This window comes from Leiobunum rupestre, chromosome 1 (assembly GCF_980474605.1).
Source record: "Leiobunum rupestre chromosome 1, qqLeiRupe1.1.hap1, whole genome shotgun sequence".
Classification (NCBI taxonomy): Eukaryota; Metazoa; Arthropoda; class Arachnida; order Opiliones; family Sclerosomatidae; genus Leiobunum; species Leiobunum rupestre.
This window is the reverse complement of record NC_143384.1, coordinates 46,120,734-46,131,143: the sequence shown is the minus strand read 5'-3', so window position 1 is coordinate 46,131,143 and position 10,410 is coordinate 46,120,734. Positions and strand designations below refer to the sequence as shown.

General features: G+C 37.0%; 1 non-coding gene across 1 annotated transcript; it reads right to left on the bottom strand.

Annotated features, from left to right (window-relative positions):
- Positions 1-9,795: 9,795 nt before the first annotated feature.
- Positions 9,796-9,868, bottom strand: TRNAT-GGU (transfer RNA threonine (anticodon GGU)). Its single transcript has one exon. It is a non-coding gene; the product is annotated as a tRNA-Thr (tRNA).
- Between the last annotated feature and the right edge of the window lie 542 nt (positions 9,869-10,410).

Here is a 10,410-nt window from a genome sequence, read left to right as displayed (position 1 = left end):
TTGGGACGTTTCTGAACAGGAAAGTTGTAATTTCCTACCGTCTTTGTTGAAAGATTCACTGTCAGGTTAGTTTCATGACACTGTATATGAGTTAAATCACCAACTCCAGAATCGGTGCAAATGTTTATGATAACCATAATCATTTTGGATATTTTGAACAATAGCCCCGCCACCTAGTTTCCACTTTTAAGTTACACCATACCAACGTACTTATTATCTAATGGTGCAAAAATTATAAGCCGCAAATAATTAATTTTAAAGATATTCTAATTTAAAGATGTACGAACCGAACGGTTCGGGGCGTAGAATTCACTCCGCGGCGAAGAGAGCTCGCCGTCGTGCCGTTTTTTCCCGGTCGAAAATCAGCCTTTCTTAATTTATTGGGAGTGGTAATGGAGCCAGTAGGACTGCAATATTCGCGAAATATGCTGATGGCGCCAGTTAGACCACAATATTTTCGAAATATGCTGCTGTAATAGACGTGGGGTCTAAGGATTAAAATGACGGTGCCCGAAACAAAGCATTTGTTAAAAGATTAAAATGACGGCGGGCTACTATATAGGTAGGAAAGAAACATTTCCCAAACCGTATTCAACGATTCTTTAAATTCCTAGATTTTAATGCGTTTTGGATAACGTGGGGCTGATGACGAAAAAGAAAAATGTGGACATGCAAAACATTACTAATTTACTATTTTCGGTATTTTCGCGGTATTTCAACGAATTTTAGGGGTTTTGGTGGGGAAAATAGGTAAGGTTATTTATATTATTAGGTTAGTTGTATTAATATCGGGTTGACGATACTTGATGCGTCAGGCTTGGTGCTGTCCTCTAGGTTGCGTTATAGATAATGCTTTGCGGGGAATAATTTTCGCACCATTGGAATCTCCTTAAAAAGTACTTTAAGGGGGTCGAGAAAGGGGGGCAAAGGGGTGGTGGGGCTATTGTTCCATTTTACCATTATTTTAAAAAAGTAAGCGTTATTGTTATTTTCGAAATAACCTAGGCCTTATCTTCTCCGTCAGAAAAGCGGAGATTTCTAGGGCATCGTTACCATCGTTACATGACAGTTTCAATGTGGGTAATAGAAGGTGTAGGTAGCTGTTGGCTCACGTGGCTTGGCATCACCCTCCTACGCATTATAACCCTGCCACCTGAATTATTATGGCATAATAGGTCTCTCGATGACCTAGGCCTAAGGTGGTGTTGCAGTAATTAGCCTAGATTATTATTATTGATTTATTTTTGAAATACTGTTATGAACTAGTTGAAAGTTTTCGGATATTCTTTCTTTTTTTTATATTGTCTTTGGTGAAACAGTTTATTAAAACAATCGCGTTGGGAGGATGGAACGGGTAATCTATTTCGTTATTATGTTATATCTATCATTTCTTAATACAACATGTACAGACCTGTCAGCGTCGGATTAGTTAAGTGATAGCAATCCTTTAGGTCGTCTTCTCTTATAACCACGTCTGGCGAAAGGCTGAAAAAGTATACTGGTATTCAATTCTTTGAACACATTCAAAGCGCAACTGGAAATTGGCCAGGCACGGGGGGGGGGGGGCGCAACTTTATCGGTAGGAGAAAATTACTTGGAGGGGAGTGATTTTCCAAAGCCAACAAACATTTCCTGTTTTGTGGGGTAGGGAAAAAAATAGAGATAAAACTTACTATGTTTACGGTTAGTAGCGGGAAACATGGCCCCATCTATCTATAGTTCAACGATTGTACTACACATTGGTTCGTTACATCTAGATTTTTATAACACCAAATGAAGAAATTAGCCTTTTCTGTTAATATAGTGGCACCTAGTGACCGACGAAAGAAGCCCTCTTGGATGCTGACCTGACGAAATTACCGCAGCTAACATGCTTCAAGCTATTTCCAATTGCTTTCATATTAAAAAGGGTATCTTAAATATGACGATAAAACCTTTGCATCTTACCTTATACTTAGCTTATTTCCCTGAGCGATAAGGTGATTAGTAGAAAATATTACAGTTTGTAGAATGGCACTCAACAGAACCTGCATTAGCAATCTATGAATGTAATATCTGAACGACGTATCAAACTGAAAATGAAAATATATATCGCAATTATATTTTCTAGAAGAAATATTTTAGATTCTTATAACATTGAGACCTACAAAGTGAGGCAAAAGAGTAACAATTAAGTGTATGATTTCAAATAATTACATTCAAATCTTCCATAAAAATTACATATGATTCATTGATATCTTGGCCCAAATTGTAGTATAATTTTTATCTAAGCGACGCGACGACTAGTGCTTCAAATCTTTATCTGAAAATGTCAATCTATAATCTGTTTTTCAAATCAGATCTTATTCAGATGTAATTGGTTAGCTTCCCTTTATCCGTTCTGGTATCATCTGATTTATCTAACCTGTTTTTTTAATTTAAAAACTTACAATACAAAGATAAATTGGTTTCGTTTCAAAACGTGGGCGAGTTTCAAAGTTGTGATTTTATAACCATTCTTCTGCAATCCTACATTAGTTTGGTACTTTCAAGTTGTCTAGCGATTTACTTGATTTCAAATAAACATCTACGATTTTAAGTTCAATATTTCATCTACCCGCTAGATTTAGATATATGAATGTTAATTTTTGATTTCCAAAGAAAATTTAACAAAATGAAATGCAAAAATAAAAATTATGATTACCGAAATCGTATATTTTTGCCGTATCTAGGTGCATATGAAATATACTAAATTCTAACAAACTACCAAGATACAGTGTTGCCTGATGTTTTGTTTTGCATAAAACTATTCCACTGAAGTTTACTCCAATATAAATAGATAATCCTTATCGAACTGCTCCACTGCAGTTTATCCAACACAAATAAATCACTCTTATCAAACTGTTCAACTGCAGTTTATTCAAATATAAATAGATCATTCTTATCAAACTATTCAACTGCAGTTTACTACAATATAAGCAGATAATCTTTATGAAACTGTTCAAGTGTAGTTATCGCGGCTTTACAAGACCATAATTAAAGTATTTATACCAACCGAATGACACTGAATGTTCCAGGATAAAGGCCAAAAGCTATCGGTTGTTTTGCACATAGATTATTTTACCCGATATCCGATCGCACACAAAAATTTCAATTTATCTGTTGTGCAAAAAAGCAAGACATTCTGTTGGAAGCACTACACACCAGGCCGACAACACGTATAGTACTATAATTGTGACAATTGTCAGTATTCATACATGTCCATACATATATCTAATGTTGTTCAACACGATTTTAAAACAAAGGACAAACTAAAACACTTTATTTTTCAAAATTATGGTTCCACGCAGTTAGTACACGTTTATGTTTTTGGTGCTCGTGCTATCCAATGCTCGTATTTCAGTATTATTAAGAATGTTTATAGGAGTATGACTATATTGAGAATATCCACGGGCACAAGAGCGGGGTAGAAGGAAAAACGTTACTGGTGTGTTCTTCAATCGCGTCGAAAAACGTCAGTTTCAGGGAACCAATGAGAAACCGAGCTGTTTTGATTTTCTAAGGGGAAGGAAGTTACTCTACGAACATAAAAGGGATTGGTAAAGAAATTATCTTAAAATAGTCGATATCTCTAGGTATGCCATTCTTCGTAATATCCTATAACATCGTTCAAAATATTTCCATAAACATTGTAGCGAATTTCATCAGCTGTTGCCATCGATTGGTTGAAATAACGTTATATCGTAAATTATTTATTTCCCGTATTTCAAAATGTACACATTTTTTCCGTTATAGCACAAAACGTTAGTTTATTTGGCCACCTGGAGAACCAATAGATGTTTGTGAGCTAGACAGAGACCTCTAGTGACCGTTTATCTCCAGTGCGATTTGCGTAGTGACTGTCTGCTTCTTAAACCGTCTTCATTATTTTATATTGTTATTGAAATATTACAATTTCCCATAATTTAGAGGAAATAACACTACGCAGAGAAAATAATTTGCTATTTTATAGCATTTTATAACCCACTTTTGGTGAAAATTAAATAATGGTCAGATTCCAATAATATTTATATACCTAGATCAAAGAAAGAACTTGGAGTGACGTGGCGCAAAAATAACCGGGCTTCGTCTCCTAGCTTCACTTAAGCAACTCAGGATTTTTTTTGGTGTCATAAGATAGCCCTAAGTTACTTAAGTATATGAAAATAAATTCACAATCATAAGATATGTAAAGAATTATCATTAGGGCCCAAGAGGTAATTTTCGAGCATGGTGACATGCCATTTATTTAGAAACAAGCAAGTGAATATCCAGATATTTCAAAAACTAGAAAGCATTCCTGTAAGCCCATTTCCTAAGTATTGTAAGTTTCCTTAGAAATGAGTGCATTATAATTTTCAAATAAATAAGTAAAAATTATTTGAATCCAATTATTATTTAATTTTTTTCAAAAAATGCATTCGTTTAATGATATCCTACAGGATTATTTACACAAGCCAACATTTCCCCTTAACATTTATTATGGGGCATTGTTTTTGACTAGAGTGCGCCAAACACGAAGCATTTTCGTTCACACGTTCCACTAAAAGTTGCTGAGATTTTACACGTTAACCACCAAAGAAAATTACTCGTAATTCTTAAAATGATACCTTTTCTACTACAAAATATGTCAATTTAAAAGGTATTTAACATTAATATTAGCATTAGTTTTGTATAAGCAAAAGGATATGCACCAAAATTGTCAAATTTTAATTTTTGAAACTAAGCCTCGGTCGTAAAATCGCGAGGCGCTAACCACTCTCTGAAAATCTGTACACCGATTATATAAATATGAAAATGAGTACAGCCTTTGGTAGTGTTAAATCTGTACTCACTTACGTAATCATTTTAGTGCAGTAAAAGCTACAGGCTTGTACACTGATTACGGGGAGTGATCAGCCCCTCGTAAAATCGGGCGTTCTTTAAAAAATGGTCAACAAAAGCGTTTGTGTTGGCAAAACGTTGGGAACGCGATTTGCGAATAGTGTTGACAAGCAATGCTTTGTTAAAAGATTGGCTTATATCAAGAAATGCTACATTTAATTATTATTTAATGAAGGATAAAATATCGATTTTCTTAAATTTCCTGTTACATCTTTAATCTTCAAGTTCTTTCTACTGGAGTCTGCGTCAATGCCAGTGGCTTAACTAGGAACTCCGCCCCCCCCCCGCGAAAAACAACTCGAGGCCCTTTTAAATAGCACCGATTTTAATCATAAACGTTTGGGGGCCCTTAGTTCTCGCCCCCCCCCGCGCCGCGGGGTCTGCGGGGGCGCTATTTACGCCACTGGTCAATGCTGTTCTCCCGTTTAGTGAAATTATAGTCTCGTAATAGAGATGACAAATTAATTCCCGTTAGCGCTGGTTTGTTTGTTGTGCGATTGATTTGTTTTACACGAACTTATTTTAGCTCAGTACAGCGCAAGTCACACAAATCCTTATTTTGGAACCTGAAACAATTTAAAAACAGAACGTGTCACTCAAGACACAACACTGCTATTAGCGGCGAAACTTTCTAGTAGAGATATCGATTTTAAGTAATACACAGCTAATTTTATATACTTAAATCGAGGTCATTATGTTTTAGAGGAAACACTTTTGGACCATAATAATCTTAATGGTGTAAGGTACCCCAAAGCCGTAGTGTACATTACTCTACTATCGTTCTGGTTAATAAAAATAAAGGTATATTTAAAATGCTAAATGATACAAATCGATAGGATAACAAGACCAAGAGTTTTGCTCCACCTCTGGAACGACATAATCTTACACAATCTTAGTTTTATCAGAAATAAAACAAGGGGGTTGGGGATGTGCTCAGACTAGGCAAAGGTTTTACTATCTTGTTGGTTTCCTGAAGTAGATGGTTGAATTGTAGGATTCACAGTATTGAAAACAGAGTAATTGACTTAAAACTTTTCTCTACAGCGATTACGTAGTCAGTAAATACTCTGGTAATTTCGATGGTTAACCAAGTGATACGGTAACTATGATCAGGGCAGTCTTTACGTAAGGTTAAATGCGGCAATGTGACATGAGTGGGTGATACCATGGCCATTGAGTAGTTAGAAGCCCAGTGTGAATTGCTGTTCCCCTAGGCCCCAAATTCTCTGAAGACTACAATAATTTCGCCTACATTACGCGATTACAGCGATTACACATTGCGTACAAAATAATTACGTAGTGATTACAAAACGGTTACGTGATGGTCACAATATGATTACGTAGTTATTATTACAGCGATTACGGAGCTAGTGCGAAATGATTTCGGTGTTTACAGAGTCAAATGATTAAGGATAGATTACATTGATTATAAAAAAGTTCTTAACCTAAATGCTACAGGCCCGAGCCCAGTGATGAGCGCGCATCTCTCATTTCGAGCTGTTTTTGCCATTTCGAGCGAATCTAAACTGTAATTTTTTTTTAATGGAGCGCAAAACGAAAATCAGAGGAGTCTAATATTCTGCGCTCAAAAAAGAACGAAACAAAGAGAGAAGAACGCGCGAGCGTGAGCGTAATTTTAACAAAAATGCACATCACTGCCTAAGGGCCTTTTAACAGCCATAGCTGTGGCTATACCTTGAGGGGCTGATCACTGCCCATAAGCGGTGAACAAGCTTCTAGCTAATGAAGATTAAAAATTGCAAAAACCACTTCTTGTACAATAAAAAGTTTATTTAAGTCTTTAAATTTTTTTCAAATCTTTAAAATTCGGACGACTAGTTTCGCCACCATTCGGTGGCTTCATCAGGTCAGACGCCGTTGCTCGCGATACAGAGCTTTATATAGCCCTCACACAGCTACAATTTTTATAACAATTATTTTTTATTTATATAACTAGATTAAGTAAGCGCAAAGGGCAATTATATAAACCAAACTTGGAGTTAGGGAATAATATTGAGACAGTTTTGGGCAATGAAATTACCTGGATCATCATCACGATTGAGTGTGTTGCCGTCTCTACGTATTTTTAGAATTTCAAGAGATTCTCTAATGTTTAGTTTTAAATAGTGGTCGGTTTTATATACCATATTTATTTTTTGGAAGTTAATTTCGTGTCCCGTTTCGGTAACGTGTTCGGGTAGCTCAGATGTCGTAGTTTTTTGGTTCCAAACTGCTAAGTTGTGTTCATTTATTTCAAATTCCGTTAGGTTTGGCCAATGTACTCATGGTTACAGCTACATGATATTTTGTATACCCCATAGGTTTCCAAGTTACTTATAGGGTCTTTGATGGGTTTTAAATGAGAGTTTAATTTATTAAAGGGTTTGTATACAGGTTTTATATTATTTTTCCCGAACACGTTACCTTCTAGCTTTAACAGTGATTAATTTTTACAGATTTAGCATTGCCAAAGGCTGTAATCGGTGTACATATTTTCAGGAAGTGGTTAGCGCTTCGACTTTACCTTGCCACAAATAATTACTAGCATCCCTTCACTTACAAGGTTTTATTTAAAAAGGAAGAACTTAAAAGGAAACCTCCTTACCAGACAGGGTGAACAAACTAGATGCAGCGATAACGGAAGTAATACTAAATTATTTAAAATTATTCCGGAGAAATTCCGGCGATTTCAAATGTTAAAGGGTGATTTGGCGTGTACAACTATTTTAAAACTATTTCAAAGCGATTACGACAAACCGCTCCCCCTTCGAAAATAGAACACTTACTGGCTTAGGAATAACAGAAGAAGGCGTGCAGTTTGTTCAGACTCTTGTCATAAATGAACAGATATTTTAAATAATGCAATTCCGTTTGAGGTGCAACGCTAAAGGTCCGTTGTCGTCTATTTTCGAAAGAATAAATGAAGTCCACCCGTACTTCTTAAAATCAATAACGAGAGCGGATATTAGAAGCAACTTTCGTGACCTTATTTGAACAAAAACAAGAGGTACGTTACCGTTGGAATAAAACAAATACATTAACTTGGTTAAGAAATTTACCCCCCTTCATAACGTGTTTCGCACACATGAACATTTGACTTCTGCAATTTACCAATAATATATTTCACGTAGGGTCGTATAGGTAGAACGACAACCTTACAGACGATTTTCAGAGTTTATCCCAATTCACCTCTCGCTCTACCAGTATGCTCCTCCCTTTAAGAGCAAATAAAACCGAATTAGTTCCCTAAGTCTTGCACCCCCCCCCCCTCCCGTCTCTTGTGAAAGAAGAAAAACCCAGACCATTGTGTCCGCGGATCGTCTCGACATAGGCATTCTTTCTAATTATAAATAAATACAGGGTATTTTAAATTGCTCTGACTGGGCATTTTTTTCAGAAACTGCAAGAGATAGAGTTGCGAAATTTTCAGGGTATTATTTCTAGAGCGGGATCACTTTAAATCCTAATTTACAGAAAAATCGGAAATAATTTCATGTTTTTGTAACAAATATTTGTTCACCGGTAGGTGCTAGAAAAAATGTTTCAATGAGAAAGTTGTAGAGTGCTGTCGAAAATGTTCAAAGAAATTGGTTTATTTGGAAAAGAACACTTTTTCACGAAGATATGAGATGATGAAAAAAAACAAGCGGAAATGAAATAAATCAAGTTAAAAGATTAAATTCCTTAAAAAAAGTACATGTAATTTACCAAAACGTCATTTTAAGCCTACAGTAGGCCTAAAAACGTATCAGTAGGCCAACTACGCACAAAGGTCAGGTTTTCAATTAGTATTTAATGTGGAATATTTTTGTTTTCTTGAGTCTAATCAACGTGCTATTAAAATATTATCGTGATCAGCGTGCTTTGATGATCGAGTTATTTTATGAAGAAGCCAATCGTAACGCGCATAGGGTTAGTGAATTGTTCACCGTTCGATATCCAGATAGAAGACAAAGCCACAACAGCATTCTTGGAGCTGTTCGTGACTCTCAGACTTACGGAAACTTCAATCCCAGATTTCGTGGACCAGGTCGTCAAAACATAAACATGGAAGACACCGTTCTAGCCTATTTTGTGGCGTATCCTCGAGCAAGCGTCAAAGGTGCAAGCAACGATCTCGGATTATCGAAGAACTACGTGTGGACCACTCTTCACAATCACAACTTCCATCCGTATCGAGCGACCCTCCACCAAGCTCTGCACGAAGGAGATATGGAACGTAGATTTGATTTTTGCAACTGGCTAATAACCATGTCTGATGGGAACCCAAATTTCATCAATCAAATGCTGGTGACCGACGAGTGTTCCTTTGGGAGAGATGGGTCTTTCAACCATAAAAACACCCACAAGTGGTGTGACGAAAATCCTAACTGGGGTTTTCCTCACCATCATCAACAACAACTCAGACTGAATGTTTGGGCGGGTTTGCTTGGGGATCGAGTTATTGGCCCATTTTTCCTCCCAGCTCGTCTTAATGTACAACGCTACTTGGTTGCGGAACGAAATAGCAGACGCTTTAGAAGATATTCCGCTGGAAGCTTACAGGGAGATGTGTTACCAACATGAAGGCGCACCGCCCCACGTACCTAGATGTGTAGTGGAGCATCTAAACAACGAGTTCCTTCAGCGTTGGACTTTTTCTTGTGGGGGTTCATCAAAGCACAAGTTTACGTGACGGCCGTTGGGAACATCGAAGATTTGCGTCACCGAAGCATTGCAGCCTTCGAACTTGTCACTCCTAATATGATCAGACGCTCGTTTCAAAACATGCTTCATCATTGAGAATTTATTTTTTTATAATTACGCAGGAATTAATATAATTAGAAGTTTCATTTATATCAAGGAATACCCCTGCGTATTGTTCCATACCAGAGTGACTGAGAAAAATCATATCTCCTCGGGTAGGAATCGAACCTACGACCTTTGGGTTACCGTCCCAACGCCACTACCATTGGACTACCGAGGCCACGAATAATCAGGCCTCGGACATCCAATTTAAGAATGACTCGATCTGGTTCGCATTATTGACGGGATACATTTAACCCGTTGTTGACGGTGCCGTAGCATTTTTACGTCAACTGATTTATAACAGGACCTTGATAGCCTGTAGTCATACATTGAGAATTTATTTTTTTTATAATTACGCAGGAATTAATATAATTAGAAGTTTCATTTATATCAAGGAATACCTCTGCGTATTGTTCCATACCAGAGTGACTGAGAAAAATCATATCTCCTCGGGTAGGAATCGAACCTACGACCTTTGGGTTACCGTCCCAACGTATCCCGTCAATAATGCGAACCAGATCGAGTCATTCTTAAATTGGATGTCCGAGGCCTGATTATTCGTGGCCTCGGTAGTCCAATGGTAGTAGCGTTGGGACGGTAACCCAAAGGTCGTAGGTTCGATTCCTACCCGAGGATATATGATTTTTCTCAGTCACTCTGGTATGGAACAATACGCAGAGGTATTCCTTGATATAAATGAAACTTCTAATGGTTCATCAT